At 41.2% G+C, this 19438-nt stretch overlaps 1 protein-coding gene across 2 annotated transcripts in view; it reads right to left on the bottom strand.

The window, feature by feature from the left end:
• jmjd1cb (jumonji domain containing 1Cb) overlaps positions 1 to 19438 on the bottom strand; it is a 109555-nt gene that overhangs the window by 39985 nt on the left and 50132 nt on the right. Inside the window, exon 1 of one of the 2 annotated variants that reach the window (XM_020083307.2) lies at positions 5529 to 5832. The exons of the other annotated variant lie outside the window; for it this stretch is intronic. The gene's annotated coding sequence lies outside the window, so the exon portion shown is untranslated. Of the gene's footprint in view, positions 1 to 5528; positions 5833 to 19438 lie in introns of those variants that run through there. 2 annotated transcript variants of the gene reach the window in all.

Genomic DNA, 19438 nt, shown 5'->3' with positions numbered 1-19438 from the left:
ACAAGTCTCTCCTGTGAATGCTGCTGTCATGACCTGAATCTATTGCAGATGGATGATGGGAAAGATAGGTGCGGAGGAGAGACAGTGCAGAAGCACCATGGAACCTTGACATGGTTTACGGCAGGTTAAATCAGAACACATAAGGGAGGCTCGGCTACCATGGTTACCACTGAAGGCCCAGCAGGCTGATCCACCTCTGTTAATATGATGCATGACAGGTCACTGAGAAAGAGAACAACTCAACACTGTCTACATACATAAACATTTGTATTTTTAATTACTGCATCACATCACCACTATGTGTGTGTGTGTGTGTGTGTGCGTGTGGTACCTGGAGTTGTTACATTATATAAAAAAACTATTTTCCATCAGAAATAATATTTGCATCTTTGTCTCCTGTGGGCCAACAACAAAAAGATGAAAGCCCATTCAAGTCTACCGAATTCCCTCCATACCAGATATTTGAGCAAAAGTAGACCCTGTGCCAAAAATGAATGAAGAATGGACCAGTCTACGATGCAATGCACATTACCACAAAAGTATCTCCAGTCACAATCCATTCAACTCTGACATTCAGCGTGAATCAATTAAGCTACAGAAAGACAAAAAACTAAATAAATAACAAAGCTTAAAGTTCCTATCGTACATCAAATCAAACATCTATGGTCACTGACAGATGTCAACAGATGGTGACAACATGAAACTTCACAGTATGAATTTATTATTTGATTTTTAACAACTTCAAACACAGAGCTTGACTACCATCTGTGGATCTCTGCTCTGATTCCTCTCAGACTGAAAGGAAATGACAGTTCCTTCATTCCCTTTAAAATGACTTGTCCATTCACACACATATACACACACACACACACACACACACACACACACACACACACACACACACACACACACACACACACACACACACACACACACACACACACACACACACACACCACTCAACCACAATTAGGTCACATCTGTCACAGTTTGCCAGGAAAAAACATTCTGTCACTGTGTATTTCCAGACGTGCAGCAGGGAGACGGACAGACGGATGAGAGACACACTCACTTGCTCAGAACAAAACACAAATTAACACTAGTGGATTTACGAGAAGTAAATGCACACAAATATCTTTACGAAGACAACCAAAGATGAAATGACAAATCATATCTCCACACAAGCTCCTAGCAGCCATTATAAGAGAGCAGATCAGTCTCCATGAGCCATATCCTCCACTACCCTGTGTGTGGACACACGTGTGTGTGGTGAATTATTGATAGGGAGAAGTGCAGCAGAATGTGAAGGAAATAAAAAGGGGATGATGGAGCTCATGCATCACTAAGTGACCTAGACAGAGATATTACACAGACCTACCATTAGTTTCATTGGGTCTATCTCTAATGTGAGCCACTAAATCCCAGACATTCTTTATGTGCCACCAAATGTAGTTTCTTTCCAGGAGTGGGTGGTGGTGATAAATTTAATAGCTTTGTTGCTACTTCTTTAGGGCAGGCTGGATGCTACAGTGATGAGCCACGCCAACTGACCCAAGGCTAGCATTATAACATCAATAGAAGCAATGAAGTGATAGAAGTAAAACAAGAGTTAATATTGGCGATGCTCTCCACCACTGGAGACATTGTGCTGTTGGAACTCTAATGAGCAGAGAGAGAAAACAGCCCACTCAGCTCCAAAAGAGGAAATATTGAAACACTACTTATGTATCCTATGTCTACACTTTGAATACTATTTGATAAGCCATATGTAAAACACTGACTCATTTAAAAACAATTTTGGTTGCCATGTCATTACCAGTCCTGCATTCACCCCAGATCCATTCAAAAAGACCAGTGTGACTGTTTCACAGGTGTGAATGAATGATTAGCAATTTGTGTTGATGTTACAGACATGATTGAAAACACTTTGGTTTTTTTAACTGATGAATGTTTCCTGAGAATAAAGACAATGTGGTAATGTTAAATGCATTTTCCCAACAAAAACACATTTGACCATTTCGGTAATTTCATATCATTCTTCCACAACCAGCAGAACACGTCTAAATTAGTCGAGGACTTTCAGGCTGTGTAACAGCTCTGCACTGATGAGCCTTGTTCTCTAAATAGGTCACAGCACAACAGCTCCTTTCCTAGACACACAGACACAGACACACAGAGACAGGTGTTCTCATCTGCTTATTGCTCTGAGGGTAAATGACCGGAGTTGTCAAAAAACAGATGAGTTTCCATATACTCTAAACCCATCCCCAAACATAATCGCTGCTGCCCTACCCCTAACATAATTGTGAGGGAGGTTTTCTGGAAGCTGGTGAAAGGAGAAGTCAGGCAGCAGCTGATCTTATTCAGAAGATTTGAATGTAGACTTGATGCATCAAGGAGACCAGAAGGTGAGAACCAGAGGGTGGCCGGTTCAAGTCCAGCATGGACGAAGTATGAAAGGTGGATTGGTAGTTGGAGATGTGCCAGTTCACCTCATGGGCACTGCCGAAGTGCCCTTGAGCAAGGCACCGAACCCCCCAATTGCTCCCCTTCATGGCTGCCCACTGCTCTGTGTGGTCACTGTGTGTTTTGTGTTCCGTGTGTGCTGTGTTCACACAGGTTAAATGCAAAGGTCAAATATCCCCATGTTGCATGTAGTGCTGTGTGTGCATGATTGTGGGAATCTTAATCTTACATCTTGCCACTAGTGAAATACGCAAAAGAGTTGAAGTTGAAGTTGAGTTGAAGTTGGTGCAGATATGAAAGTCCCTGAGCGTAGACACTAAAATGCACTGTTAGTTGGTCCTTTATCTATAACCTGACCTTGTGCAGTGCTTAGAGAGAGAAGGGAGTAGGCACTCTTCTCTTAGTGATGTACAGATATAATGTAATATACATTATATGCATAATACAGTATATGTGGCATATTCAGTAATTTGTCAGGATATTCAAAAATTCCCTAAATAACCTATACATAAACCATTTGACTTATTATAATTAGCTTGTGATCAATCAAACACAAATATACTTTTTCCACAGCACTGTTTCAAAGACATACATTACAATAGCATCGAATCATGTGGCACTAGAGATATACGGTATAAAAACTTTGTATCATGATCATAGTGACAAAAATGATCTAGATGCAATGTGGCAAAAGTGGATGTTAGCATTTGTGAGCTATGACCAGAGATTACTGCTGTTACTGTCCCCACCAGCCTGCCGCTCCTTCCACCACATTACCTTCTGACTTTGGTTGATGTTGGACAGTATAAACCAAATCATCATGGTATGATTTTGGCAGAAGTGTGCCTGCATGTGCTAGGCCCTCCATCAGGTGCATGGCTGAGTGGTTTTCCACTGTGTCGACCTTTTAGCTAATACACACAGTACACACACACACAGGCTCCTAACTGGTTGGCTGCTCCATATCCTTGTTGAATTTCCTCCCTTTGTAAAATGGGGGGGCAATATTTTGTTCATTCAGAATAACAGGTTTAAGACAACAGAGACAACAGAGGTCCAAAGAGGTGTGCTCCACTTTGATGATTTAATATGAGGGGGAAGAGTCTAGAGACATGACATCTGCCCAACACAATGGTGCATCGTCACAGCAGAACTGAGGTCATAAAGTGAAACTAAAATTGGTGACTGAGATAAGTGTAGTGCACTCTGTTGTTTTTAACTGTTGAGAAACATTTTTAGTTTGACATTCTAGCAGTGTTAAATGTCCTCTGGACACAGAGAAATATGTTGACATCTCAAAGATGCCAAATAAAAATACATATCATCAATGTGTGTTTAAATTTGGGCTGCATCCTTCGGAGGCTACATTTGGAGAGCAATTGCGTAACAGCTGCGTGACTCAGCTTTCCCCTCTTAAGGATCTTCTCGAATTTGGCTAACAAATGGGTCCAAGCAACGAACGCTCCAACAGGTGGATCCCTCTTTGGCCAACCTTTCCCAGGACTTATTGCACTTCATTGATGAACCACTTTTCAAAGCAATAATGGCGCCGGCAAGCTAAGAGACATCAGACACTTACATGCTTACATGCAAGTATCTGGCTTCAACTCAACCTAACAACTAATGGTACAATTTAGCCATTGAAACTCTCTCATTGTGTCCAAATGCAGCTCTGTTGCTAGGTGATAGCAGTAAGGGTGAGATAAGATTCAGATCACAGAAATCCTCGGTAAACCAGATCATCTCTATTCAGTACTGCCTTTGCGATCTATGCGGCCCATGGAGGCCGCCTTCCACACAGCCCACGGAGGCCGCCTCCATCGTTGGTCTTTCAAATGAGACGGCCCCTGAACTGTGACTCAGCTATAGTATGAGGTTAAGCTCCTGAAACATTTGGTACTATGAATCAGATATCTGCACAACCGCCCTTTATTCATACTCCCTTTTCCACAGTTGGTGGACAGACATTCCATTAAAAAGTGCCAGGTCCAAGATAGCCCTGATGACTTATTCAGGGTTTGTTTTCTCAGACTCAACAAAGCTCCTATAAACCCACAGGACACCACACACAACCACTCACAGGCTGAGTAGTAGGTCAAGTTATTGGAATGACTCACTTTAGTCTGTATTCAGTGAAAGGGCAGGGCTATGCACTGGAAACTATGGAAAATGGGTTTATTTGCTAGTGTGCAAGTCACATGATTGATGTGTCTACTTCACGAAGCAGACGAAAATGAATAAAACAAGCAGACACTGCGAATAAGAAAAATGAGAGGAAGTACAGGTCTTTATCAGGACAGAGCAGCGTCCGATATGATTATCAATCAGACCCTCTGCAAACATGCCATGTACAGAAACACATGAATGACCACTTGAGAAAGGAAGAGGTCACTTCTGTTTAACAAAACACTGAGTCAAATACAATGGAGGCTTGAGATTTCCGAGCAGAAAAGATTTAGTTGCAGCTGTTTTTCATGTGGCAAAGAAGAGAGAGGAAATCTGTGTCGCAGAAAAACCCCAGAAGAACTTAGGAAGAATTGAAACTGAGTTTGAAGGAAAAAAACTAAATGAATAAACCAGAATCTACGAGTACAGTCTTTAGAGTTTTAAATATGTATATGATTTTTGTCAAGTTATTATTTTTTTCCTCTTTTTGCTTTAACAAACACATTTTACAAGCTTTTTAGATGCAGTAAAACAGTATAGAGGAAGCCGCTAGATTACAATGCAAAGAGCATCTTCAGAGAGCTACAGGCTACATCCTCAACTACAACAACCTACCCACCCACCCACACACAGACACACACACACGCACGCACACAAACACACACACACACCCACCCACACACAGACACACACACCCTACATGTTGACTAAGGGGCAGAATAGATCAGAATGACCACACATTCTATTCTGGGAAATATTCACAGTTCGAAAGGCAGTTTGTCACTTCCATCCATTCACTCTTATGGATCAAACTCCACTCTGGTTTTAAACAAAAAGCAGCAAACCGGAGTCTTAAAATAAACTTAACAGCAGAGGATATAAAATTGTAATGTTACCTCTCTCCTCCGTCTCCACACAACATCAAGGAGCAATGGCTCTGAAGAAAAAATAGCTTTGATCCAACAAGCTGAAGAGAGAATGAAAAGATGACGAGGGTACAAAAGGCAGAGAGAAAGAGAGACAGAGGGAGAAAGAAAGAGCGAGTGTGGTTTCCTCTTGTGGTGAGAAAAGACAGATGGCCAAGAGGGAGAGAAAGCAGAGCAGAGGAAGAGCTACACAGCCGACATTTTAACTGCTGCTGACGCTCAGAGGGACGGAGAGGGAGAGAGAGAGAGAGAGAGAGAGAGAGAGAGAGGGAGGGAGGGCTGGCCGACACACACACTTCCCCTCTCTTTCTCTCCATGTGACGCAGGCTTGTTTTTTCTTCCTCACCATGCAGTCTCACTTGCTCTCTCTTTCTCACCCTGCCTTCCTCCCACTCCTCCCCCTCACGGATGTGTTCAGATCAGCCATATTCAGAACCTTTGCTCACTAACACCCCTACAAATGCATCTGTATGAAGACGTGAAGTAGTCAGTCATCTTCACAACTTGTTGAGAAAAAGCGCAGAAGCAGAGCTGGATAGTACAAACTTCAGACCTCGTTTCCACCTTGAATTAACAAGCATCATTTCATCATTTAATGCTACATTTCACAGCGTTATATTCATTGTGTACATAGAATGAAAGAGATAGGTAAAGCTCTGCATAGCTGCTTGCAGACATTTCAGCAAATCACGAGTGCGACACTCCACCGTTTCCGCAGACTTTCTCTGCCTATGGCCTCTGAAGAAGATGTCTAGGGTGTTGGTGGCAATATGGGCCGAAACCGGTGTCTGTGTGAAAAATCACCAGGTCTCCGAAATGGAGTTAATACGTCACTTCCTGCTTCTGTCTGCTGCACCTGGCTGCTCAACCTCTCACCTGAATAATGAGGAGAGTTTGTTGCTGGTGTGAATGCATCTGTGCAGAAAACCTGCTGCGTTGTGCATGTGTGAAAGGCAAACTATGGGTAAACTCTGGAGCCAATACTGTGGATTGTACCTGCAGGTCATGTCTTAAAACGGCTTTAGAGATCAGTTACAATGGTACATACAAGCTGGCTCTTAACTCACACCTTGTAAGAGAGAGTATCAGCTAGTAACAGCTGCAGGGATTGGTGAGCTATGTGAACAGTGTGAGAAGCTTGATGCTCTAAATAAGACACGTCCCATGGTCCCAGTCCATTCAGTACTATTAATAGTTCTGGATTGAACAACTTTTTACCAACACGTTTTCCTTGAATCTGTAGAACAAACAAGGAGCAAGTGTTGATATAATACATGGTTTACATACACAACACAAAGATTCATTATTAAATAGTCATCATGGACCAACAGAAATGTGTACGAAAGTTATTTGGATGGTTTTAAATAGAGCTGGCTGCCCTGCTGCTGAACCCTGACGAACACACACATCCTAAACAGTACCCTTTAACCTCATCAGCTGACCACAAACCAGCTCTGATTAATCTGCCCAGTGCTCAGCAGATTTACGCTCTGCTTCTCCAACAGTACACACACAGACACACAGAGCGCTGTGCAGTAGTATTCTACAGTCCATCTGCCACATTAAAGATTCAATCTGATGATCATTATGCAGAACAAGATTGCACAACAGAATTACAGATGTAGTGCCTCAATGCTACTCTCAAACATACTACACACAAAAAACACCACTGATGCGACTGCTTTTGTCCTCAAACAATCCCGTGGTGCATCTTCTTACTGTAACTGAACGTTAACAGCTCAATTGTAGAATCTGCTATTCAATAGTATCTGTCATGAAATGGATGTTTGTTATTGCAGCCCAACCCCAAGAGAGATTCGCATATTATCTTTTAAACATTTGAAAAGCAAAAGCACGTTGATAAGATATGTATTTTCTGTCTGAGTAATCAAATGTGTGGTGTGGAATGATAAGAGTTTTAGGTGAATGCTTCCAAGGTAATTTTGTTTATAATGGTTGTGGTTCATTTTTAAATCTGTTATATTGTATATCTGAGCTCCCATCAGAGAAGTACTATCCTGCAGAGATGCTATGGAAACCTTGAGGCAATATGGGAGGTTTCTGTGGTTTCTGTGACAGATGTTTGGAGAGTACACATATTTTTTGAATGGGCATCGTCTCAGTCCTGTCTCAGTACCTGCCGGCGTCTAATTACCCTTCGTGTCTCTTCCCTGCTGTTTCTTTGCAGTGGACTGATGGCTCTTTGTGTCTGTTGTCGGAGTGAGTTGGGCAGTCAGCGGAGCTCATGAAGGCAGATGGAGCAACTTCGGGCTTTTGTCTGTTAATCCGGCAAACAACGAGCTTGCCCGACACAAAGGTTTTCTAAATGTAATCTTCCTCCGAAAAATGTTTAATGCAAACCCTGGAGTCAGTGCCCATCGGAGAGCCAGTGCAGCAGGACTGTTTGGTCCTTGGCACATCTCTGTAAAACTCATAGTTTCAATAGTTGGCTCCCTTTTGTCTTCCGATGTCCTCATCTGACATATCTCACCGTCTGACAACTTGAATTTGTTGAAACCAGCCAAACCAACACGCCCTGAGTTTAAGTAGTACAAGATGGCAGCACCATTGGTCCAAAAGATAACCACAGGGCTTATTTTTTCTTTGATAAGTTTACATTTGTCATATTTATTATATACTTGCAGTGGAACTCCATTGCGCAAACAAATCCATTAACTGCTTCATATGAAATTGAAACAAGTCTGAACGAAACAAAGTTATTTAAAAGTTGGACTGAAACACCTCCTGTGCCCTGCTGCTGTGGTTTGTCAGTTCCAGACCTGCTTCTGTTCAGGGAGACAAATGTTTTTTGTTTTGTTTTTCTGCCGATCTCACTGCTTTAAAGGTAAAGCTATAATTACACATGCACATACTGATCCACGGGAGGTAGGAGATTACACTAGCCGGGCTCCATCTGCTCAGGGGGAGAGAAAGAGGCAGAGACAGGGGGAAGAGAGGGGGGCCGGCATTTTTATTGACCCAATTTCCACCAAACTACAGCTCTCACAGTTGACTGGCGTACTCTCTGGCAGGCTAACAAACCTATGGGCAAGGCACAAGTCCCAGACAGTTGCAGTGGGCATGTAGCAGAGTGCGAGGCAGGCTGTGTTGCAGATAAACTCCAGTGGAGGACACAGTGAAGAGAAACAGCTTTCAAAGCAGAGAGCTCTCCTCCATTTGTTCTCCTGTCATCACACAGAGAGCCAGTACAGTTACCAGATAACAAGATGCCTGCTGATATCTATTTGTGAGAGTGTGTCTGTGTGTGCGTCTGTGTGCGTGCACTGGACTTCATTTTACAAAGTGGGCCATTGTTGCTAGGTAACATAGCAGGACTTGAGCGGTCCGTAGGCAGATACAGATAATAAACTCTCACTCAATATAATGGCAATTCATTTTTTAATGCTTGTTTAGAATCTAACTCTCTGTCAGTGGCAGTAAGCTAGTAGTGTTGACTCTTAATGGTGAAGCAAAATACGGCCAGCTCGTGTATCTGATCATTTAAAATCCAGATACTCTATGACTAACATCCTTCATCCAGTTAAAGGTTTTAAGGTTATTAAAAGTGACAGTGACATGACTGGAAACAGTAAGAAAGTATGGTGAATTGTCCAGCCATCTGGCTGACATTTGGGGAAAATGCTGCACATGTGACTCAAAGTCATTAGTGGCTACAAAAGGAGCTGTGGGAGAAGTCTGATGAATGCCCTCAACTAAGTGTCAGTTGTATATAAAGACTAAATGTGTGAGAAACAGAAAACATGTTGGGGTATGGCATGAGAAGTGAGTGTGTCGCCTCAGTGGCCCGCCCTTGGAATTTGAACTTATCATACTTACTATGTAAAGTGCCTTGAGATAATGAATGGTGTGATTTGGCCCTATACAAATACAATTTAAATGGATTTAATTACAGAAGATATATCTTTTTACTGCAATGTTCATCCCGTGTTAAAATCTGCATCCTGACTGAGACATAGTGGGACCTGCAGACAGATGGACAGACAGATTGAGTGAGTAATAAAAGGCTCAGCCAAATGCTACAAACACAACTCTTTCAGATTTCATCTAGCTAACGTCAGCTGAAGATCTCAAGTAATTTCAAGCCTATTACCAAGATCTTTGTGCTGCAGTGCAGCCTGAGTGTGCGCGGAACTGTTCGTTTAACAGAAGCCCTGCAAAACTGATTGTAATTTGTCTGTGCTGCTTGCAAAATAAACCACTACGGGTAGGACTGTTACAGCCACACTGCACACGTGACTGCACAATGTGACAGGGCAACAAAGTAGCGAGTGTTTGGTGTGTCTCAGTTAACTGTCTTGGAGAAGAACTCTCTGAGACATGTATCATGTAATCCAACTGCGTAAAATCCATCCCACTATAGATTTGGAACAATCATTGTCTTCAGACTAGCATCTCCATGTATTAATATGATTCTAATTCTGCCCACTGCTCTCTGTCACTTTAACCAAATATGCCAGCAGGATGTCAGCCACAACAGCTTGTACGATGTGCGAAAAAATCAGAGCTGAGGATGATGACACTTTGTGCACACTGACGTAGACTGTTAGATGTAGACCTGCTCAAAGTGTTTCTTCAGTTTTCTAAAAAGCCTTTCTCAGACAGTAACAGATGACTTTTCACTGATCCAAATACCTCCGGAGAATACACACTCTCCAAGATATTGGCATATTTAACAGAAGCCATAACAGATGTCTTCTGAGAAAAAAAAGAAAGATTTCCTTTGAATAGACTCCAAACATCCATGTCCAAAGCACTGATTCACTTTGACTACCAAAAAGTAGTGCTACGCTTTTCCATATGGTTCTCCAACAAGCAACTATAAATTGGTTCTTTCCATAGACAGTTACTGACTTATACTTGTCAGTGATGGTGGAAGAGTCTCCTTGTTGTCACTGGGCCTCTTTCTAGAAATACATCACATCTTTTTTTTGGTGACTAAATAAAACAACAAAGCAAGCTAGCAATGGGAAGCTATAACCTTTAAAAACAGAAGGACATTTAAACATCTATTTACAGTCGTCCACAGGACCTCATTGAGGTCAGCCTGAGCAAAGTGAACTAGTCAGAAAGCATTTGTGTGGGTGAAGCTGTAGATATGATAATGTGACACACATGAGTGTATCCACCACTGTAATCTCAGATGACATGAATCGTTTAATAATTTCCTGATGATTCTCTGTGGGAATATGAGTACAAACTAATAAGCAGACATATTCTACCTGCTTATGAATCACAAATCATAACTAGAAGGTCTTTTGAAATCCTCTGTGCTGGCAGCAGCTAAAGATCCTCAGGAATAATTTCTGTATGTGCCATTTTTCCCAAAAATACATAACACTATAACCTTCAGTTCTCAACACAAACAATATGTGTGAAATACAGCTCCTCTCTCTCGTCCCTTCTCTCTGAAATTAGGACAGACAGGATCGCTCTGCCAGATAACACTGGTGTGGAGAAGCACACGGGCACTCAGCCAGACTGCAGCATGAAAGTGTGTGTGTCAGCTAAAAGAGATTGTCCCATTAGTTTTAATGTTGGCTCTGCACCATTTGCCTTTGCTACAGAGGTGGCAGACAAACACATTATCATGTGGTCTGTCAGCTCAGCCGCCTGTCTCCATTTACAGCAGGGACAGACCTCTGCAGACCTTTTCACTGGGCAACACGTGGACATATGGCTGGACTGTATGGACTGAATCTTCACTTATGGTCTATGGAATAATTATTTCGCTTAAAGGGATGTTAACCGAAAAATGAAAATTCACTCATTATTTACTCACCACCATTTCAATGGAGGGGTGGGTGTGTTTCAGTCCACAAAACACTTTTGGAGTCTTAGGGTGAACAATGTTGCAGCCAAATATATTTTCACATAATTTCTGCCCATTTGTATTATGATTTTATTAATTATATAATCACATTATTATTACTATGTTTATAAAACACAGCACTGCTTGTTGTTTTTCACATTCAGACATTAGTAGTGGGACATAAGCACTATGTCCTGATCCTCTTGTGAGTGGTGCACTGTGTACCACACAACATGATAACAGTGAAATAAGACGTAGTGAATGGATCTGAAATGAAATTTAACCATGTGACAGTGTAATTGTGTTTCTCTGCTTCACTACGTGTTTGTTCAGTTTGATGTCCAGCTCACTGTCACTGTTGACGACTTGTCAGCTGCCTGAGTTACTCTAGGGAGTATGTTCCACACTCACTAGCCTAACATTAAGGCCACAATTTACCCACAATGCTACACTGTAAAAGAAAATAGATACAAAGTTATTTATAAAAAAAAAAAGGATATCTCTTGTAATGAATGGACACACAATTGTTTAGTCCTGAAAAATAACCATCCTCATTTTTTAAACCTAAGAAAATAGTTTGAATCAGAACCAATAAGAGTTGTAGAGAGTTCTTTGCATTTAGGTGCTGCTTTATAACACTTTTAATACTATTATCATTAATTTGTCAACAATTTTCCTATGAAAATCAAGACTCAAACATCCACTTCTGCTACTATCCTGTTTTGTAAAGGAACATGCACTGCTTATCCACATCCAGGAGGAGGGAGCAGAAAATCAGAGGCAAATGGGAGCGGATGAGAATAAGGATTGGTATTAAAATATGACATATGTGCCAGGACATAGAAATGCATAGGCCTATGTCACTGGGCTGCGCCTCGACCTGATTTAACCCCGGGTTCCAAGTACTAGTATTATTAAAAAACCAGGGGGCCAACAGAGGAGTCCACCACCAACAAGGCAGCTGCCAAGCAGAGAGGCCACAGAGCAGAAAATGACACCGGGTTAAGGTTAGCTTATTTACGTCCACTGACTGGAGGTGATGACATCTAAAGTGTGCCTGTTAGTGTGAGTGTAATGTAATCTCATGATTAAAATGCTAATAGGAGTAATTTATCAAAGCACCTGTTCCACAAGGATACACACACAATATAATAATATGCAGCAATCTGCTACAATTAGCATGAACTGATTATCAAAATATTTATATTTACTGACTTATCCATTAGCACATTTTGTTTCCTTATTGATGATATACATTGTCAGTCAACTGGTCAACTGACAAATACTACTGAAGAGGATGAAGACTCAGAAAGTATTTTTCTGGCCATGTGAACGACAGTGTTTTCAAAGACCCTCAGAGGTAGGCTGAGTCAATTCCAATCACCCTGACGAAAATGTGTATTGACAACCTGAGAGCTTTTAGTGTACAGCAACTGACAGCAAGATGTCACATGAGAGAAGGCTAATAAACATCTGCATTAGGAGCTAAGTGTGTTTATATTCAATACCCAATACATGCTTTCTTCTGTTTCCTATGATGCTATGATGCAGCACGGTGGCCACTCGCGTTTCCTCGTCCATCCTCTCATTCCTTTGTTCACTTTCCCACTCGGTCTCTCTGCCCTTGGGTGGCGTCTGGTCAGTGGAATTTGCTCTGAGTCTTTGATGGGAGTCTGCACTGAGTGTCTAATGAGTTCGCACAGCACTCAACGCGCCCTGGGAGACAGAGATGATGTAATATCCGAGTCTGAGGTGCAACTGCACACACGCGCGCAAGAGCACTCGCTTGCTCACACTCACGCGCGCGCACACACTCAAACGTGCGCGCGCACACACACTCAGAGCAAAGGTTAGTGTGAAAACAGGGGGGCTGAGGGAACAATACACAGATGTACAGTACAGGGGGGCTTAGGCTCTTTGAAAACATCTCTCTCTCTGTGTCTCTCTGTCTGTCTCTCCCTCCTTGTAAGACCCACTGGTGTCAGATAAGATCAGAGCCTACATCAGAGCTAGGGAGAACAGAGAAGAGCCATGCGGATGAATTAAAATGTGTCTCAAGAGTCAATAGCAGGTGCAGGCTGCCAATGATTTAAATGAAGAGCTGTCTTTTCTGGTCTACTTGGGAGAAAGACGATTAAGCTGCTGTGCCGAGAAGATCTAACTTTTTGTTAAATCCAAAACATAACCCTGTAACCCAACAAGCAAGGACGAATACTTCAACAAAGAGCTTCTAACAGAATCAGTACACAGACGTGAACACTTTTGATATGCTCAGTGGTTTTTTTAAAAGCTACACATGCGTGCTTGGAATTTATTTAACTGTTTTGCTTGAATATTTTCTCTACCGTTTTGAAAATGTTGACATTCTGCTTGAGTGATGGAATCACAACAGTGTTGGAGAAAAACAGAGACAGAGAGATGGGTCCCTACTGATCAGAGTAAAATAAAGCTGTTATGTGCAGAAGCCTTGAGACGCCATTTCTAAGCATAAACAAACAATAGTGAAACAGATGACGAGATAAACACAGCAACTATCAACTCCATGAATGGGTCTATGCAGCCGAATCCTAACATCAACACTTCGGCACAATCTGATCAGATGAACTAACAAAGAGCTACTAACACACACCTACCCATCAGTAGTAACAGTAGTAACATTTGTTAATATTTATGAGTGTTGACCAAAGTGCTGTACAAATTACAATTAAAAAAAAGCAGATGTGATAAATGACAAATGAAAGACAATATATAATCATAGCTGTTACATGTCATCACTGACATCATGGTGACTGTCAAAAAAGTGGAAGTGGAATTTTGGGCTTTCCAATAAGGATAATGATTATTATTTATGAAGTTAAAGACAAGCCAGTGTGGGGATGCGGTCACAGTGTTGAAAAGGACTCATCTTGTGACTAAGCTTGTTGCTGCTGTGGAAACGATAGAACCAGACAAGGTCAAATTGTTCCAAACAATTGTAGCGGAGAAAATCAATCATATGGAAAAAGGACACTGCAAGAAATGTCCAGGTTTTCCTAACAATCTGCATTGAAACAAGAGACAAATACAGAGCAACTAGACATTTTGCTGAGTTTAATACGAATGAGAATTACGATACAATTCTGCAGGCAAAAGACCTTCTTCGACACCCTTCTGAGAACGTGGGTGGTGTTGGACCTAATTTCAGATGTCTCAACAGACCAAATTAAACTTGGTGATCAATTGGTCAGTCCTCAGCTGACTGTTGAACAGAGACTTCACATGCATCTGCAGATTTACTGACTGTAAATGACTTTATACAGTGGAGGAAATAAGCAGGTCACACACACCCTCAACATTCATATCAGATAATCAGGCATGGCCAGGGTTGTTCTGTACTTATGTACAGAACAACATAATGTCCTATAGGGCAAGGCAGTGGTTGTACTGTATTTCTGAAATATAGGGCCCCTATAATTATTCAAGTATGGAGGAGAAAAGTCTTCATTTTTGACTGCTGGGCAGTGGAAATATACAAGGGTCCAGTAGAACTCTATCTGAGCCTGGGGCCAGTGTGGGGAGAATGGTATGTAGGACACTGATACACATTTATTTGATACATTTTGGCTTACAAAGATAGGAAACCATGTTTAAGTCTAGCTTGATGTTGCCTTAGAAGTATCGCTTATTGTCTGTTATATGATGCCAGTATGTCTCTGATGTATGCCGCTCAGATTTGTGTCTTCTCAACAATTTGTAACAGACAACTAAGTGTGTGTCAGTCCAGGAAAAATGACACCCATTAAAAATCAAATTAAAGTTTGTTTATTAACAATCATGTTATTGATTTCTATCATTGACAGTTCAATGTTTACAGAGGAATGCGGATGGTGTTTTCTTGAAGTCATGTGGCTGTTCAAAGGCACTTATATTGCAATGTATTCAATTGCATTTTTTTCCCGGTGGGAAATCTAAATGAAACTGGACTTTCTGCATTTAAAAATGAAGTAAATGCAGTCTGCTTCACATACATGATCAGAATGTGTAGTTTTTACAACCATAGCAGTTACACTGAAGACTTATGTTACATCAGAATGTTATATCACACCTGCACGTTGGCAGCCGTCAAATAAAAGGTGTATTGGGCTTTTCTAGTCTTGATGACACACATTCATACAGTGCATCTATTAGCAGGACCTTTTGTTCTGTGACAGGCAATTTGGGGTTCAGCATCTTGCCCGAGGACACTTCGCCATGCAGATGGAGAAGACTGGGGATCAAGCTGCCGACCTTCTGGTTGGAGGATGACCACTCTACCCCTCAGCCACAGCCACCATGTGTGGGAGTAACATGTTTCATCACAGGCCACATGTCAAACACACAGACTGAGGAGAACAGAGCGGCGAGACTGAGGGAGAATGGGTGAGAGGCTGTGCCAGTGTGTGTGTGTGTGTTTGTTTGTGTGCGTGCATGTGTGTGTGTGTAGGAGTAATAAAACCAAACATAGTAGTAAGTAACCATATATGTTTCTTATTCAACGATTATTTGCAGTAGTCACTCTGTTATCTTAGCAGCAATGTCATAGCAGAAAAAGAAACACATACATACACACACAAACACTCACACACACACTGTGTTGTACTACACTGAATAAAATGTGTACAGCTACAAACACACTTAACTTAGATTGTATGTGGTGGTTATACTGGTCAGAAGGACTGTCTATCAGTGGCAGTGGGTCACTTGTTTCCAAGCCTTGCAGGTTATATACTGTAGAAAGTTTCAGACTATTCCACTGACCGACAGGAAGAAGGAAGTCTACAAGCTAGTAAAGATGTAAACAATGCTGGGTTTCAAATACTCAGAGCATATCTCACACCCAGCACCGAGCATGATGTAAGTGTCTTTGCTATCACCAATGAAGATTGGAAATGGGTGATAGCACCCTGATTGGGTAATTGCCTCTTATGTCAAAAACCTACCCAGGGACTAAACACAACGATTTTTTACCATGCTCCTGGTGCAGCTGCAATATGAGACGATGTGAGAGGAAAATGTTAGTTAGTTAATTAAGTTAAGATAGTTATGTAGGTTAGGTTAGTTTGTTTGTTTATTGCTGGAAATGCAGAATGAAGACAGTAAAATGAGGAAATAGAAACTCCTGCCTCGCAAAACACCATATTAGTCCCTTGGCAAAAAGGACACTCACAGAAGACCCATTTCCTACACCTAACCCTACACGATGAAATGAATGTTGGTGTGAGCACTTCCTGTCTTGTGAACATAAACGATATGAGAGAGAAGCCGAACGGTCACAGTCGAATAGTGTGTGTTGTCCAGATGTTTCAGCATATGTGCAGTATAATTTTTGTGCATGCATCTGCGTCCATACTGAAGTGCTGAGTTGCCATTCTTGCACGCTTGTTTACTTTATGCACGCACATGCACATACACACACACACCTTACTGTAACCTGTTTGGTCAGATTCTAGAGAAAGGTCTTAGATATTATAATTACTTAATGCTCCTTTTCTTAATGTTAATTTCACAGTAGAGTGTTGTAGAACATGTACAACACAATATTACTATGTTTATATTAATAATAATTAATTTTCTATTTGTCACATTCTATCATGGGACTGAAAATACTGTGGCAAGCTCATGGTTGGTCCACATTCTGAGAGGACTAGCAAATCATAAACAATCATTTGTCAGTGTGCATTGCAATAAGGTCACAGGTGAAGACTATTTCCATTATTGTTTAATCCACTCAATATTAAAAGCTACAATCTTTAATATAAATTCTAGATTAATCATTTTATTTATAAGTCAGAAAACAGTAAAAAACGATAATCGCAATTTGCAGAATCTAAGTGATGTCTATAAGTAGCTTTTCTGTCTTCACACAAGACAAAGAAACTCACTTGAATTGGATCGCAACATTTACGACCAACATGCTTCTATTAATCAATAAATAGTTTCAGATCTACACAACACAAAGCTTATAATCTCCACCCACGTGGACAGTAATTGGCTAATCAGCATTATGTCTCCATTTTGTCATCTTCACTGTAATATCATTAAGTGACAGACATGACACACGAAGCATTTAAATCACAGACACATACTCTTAATGACGACTGTGCAAAAAAGCATCACACCCAATAATAAATGTTCTTTATAGGAGGAACACAAGAAAATAAATGACAGTGTTGTTCAGCTGTATCTATGGGAAACCAGTGGAAAAGCAACACAGGGCCACAGAGGAACAGAACAGGGAAAACACAAGAGGGCTAAATTAAAGCCAAATATGTGTGTTTCTCTCTCTCTCCGTTTGTGGGGGATGGGATCTGTCCCAGTGAGTTATGGAGCCCATGTGAGCAGGGTGGGGTCAGTGGGAACTTTACAACACAACAGACCCAGCCCAAACACACAGCCTGAGGCAGGTCCAGGCTCAATTCACCGCTGCCATTAAAGCAGCAGCTTTGCACAACAAGGATCGTCTGTCCCTCCCTCACACACACATGCACACACAGATGAAGTGACATCCTTCAACAGATGACTGTAGTCTGCAAAGGTCACAAACACCATGTGTGTGTGTGTGTGTGTGAAATAGCTAACAGGGCTAAGATAAGAAGATAAGACACTGCAGCCGTACATCTCCTAGCACCACCTGTCATTACACCAACGTGCCTGATACACGTTAGTACTTATAAAAACTGTGTCTTGCACTTTCACACACACAATAATACACTTTACACAGATACAAGACTGGAATGGACTATGCCCACAACACACGGTGTATCCCTGTCCCATTTTTTAACATGGACCTGACTCATTTCCATAATGATGCAAAAATATCTTTACACTTCTCAGTGTTTCATACATTGATTTATTTGTGGTCACTGCGACAGTATTAACACTGACCGCCACGTATTGATTTTCTATTTGTTCACAATTTCAAAAGAGTTATTTCATTGTAGAGCTACTCACAGACCATTGATTTCCTTAGCCCCTCCTAACCCCAATCTCTGTCTTTCTCACAGATATGACCTCACATACTCAGAGATGTCCACTTGTGATTGGATCATGTTAACAACATGTTTATACCATTGCTGTATCTGTAATATAAAGGATGATCTGTTAAGTTATCCAGGTAACTTAAGTTTAATCGTGGGTTTTCAGTTTTATGCAGCTGGTTCACTTCTTACTAGGATATACTGTATAACCGTGGTAACACGTCACCTACTGACTAATCAGATAACTGGAAAACCAGAGTCCCCTTTCTACAGAATCCGGAATGGGACAAAACAGTGACAAATAATATACAGCAAAAGATATTTTTACAGATGAGTGGAATCGTGTTACAGATTTTCCATGTGTCCACTCTGGTTTTAAAACAAATGGAGGGAGAGTTTGATTTGACAGAATTTCAGACAATGCTTTGATTCTTATTCTTAATAGATCTTTATCAGTGCAGCTCAGAACAAGAGCAGAAATCTCAGCTTCAAACTAAACCTTGATCATAGATCACACTATTATGTTGTCTACACCTTTCAGTCTATTAACTTATGTATCAGTCTTCCTTGTCATCAATGGAAACTCTAATTTAGATGCAGGTTTGAGTGCTAGCTCTATAAACAATCTAATTCCACACTGCACACATGACTCTGTCTCCCTCTCTGTCTCTCTATCTTGATATCTTCACACAGTCATTTGTTGTTGTTGTTGTTGTTGTTGTTGTTCTTTTAACTTTACTTTATCTGGATCTTTTCCAGTTCCAATGCTGATTATCAGATTACTGCCTCCGCCTGCTGCTCCTCCTACAGCTACTACAGCAACAGCTGTTACAACCAGCAGTACAACTTCTATTAATATTCTTACTACTGCTGCTGCTATCATTAGCCTCACTGAAGCACTGATTAATCCTACGATAGTGGACCAGTGGCAAGTTTTGCTGCATATCCGACATTCCTTACTTCTCTTTGTCTGTTCCTCTCCATTTCTCACCGTCCCTGTCTTTCCATTGTGCTTTTTCCTTCTTCACAGCAAATTTTACATGAAGTAGGAAAAA

This window comes from Paralichthys olivaceus, chromosome 21 (genome assembly GCF_024713975.1).
Source record: "Paralichthys olivaceus isolate ysfri-2021 chromosome 21, ASM2471397v2, whole genome shotgun sequence".
Taxonomy (NCBI): domain Eukaryota; kingdom Metazoa; phylum Chordata; class Actinopteri; order Pleuronectiformes; family Paralichthyidae; genus Paralichthys; species Paralichthys olivaceus.
Note: the sequence above shows the minus strand (reverse complement) of the source record. Positions and strands in the feature narration are given on the sequence as shown.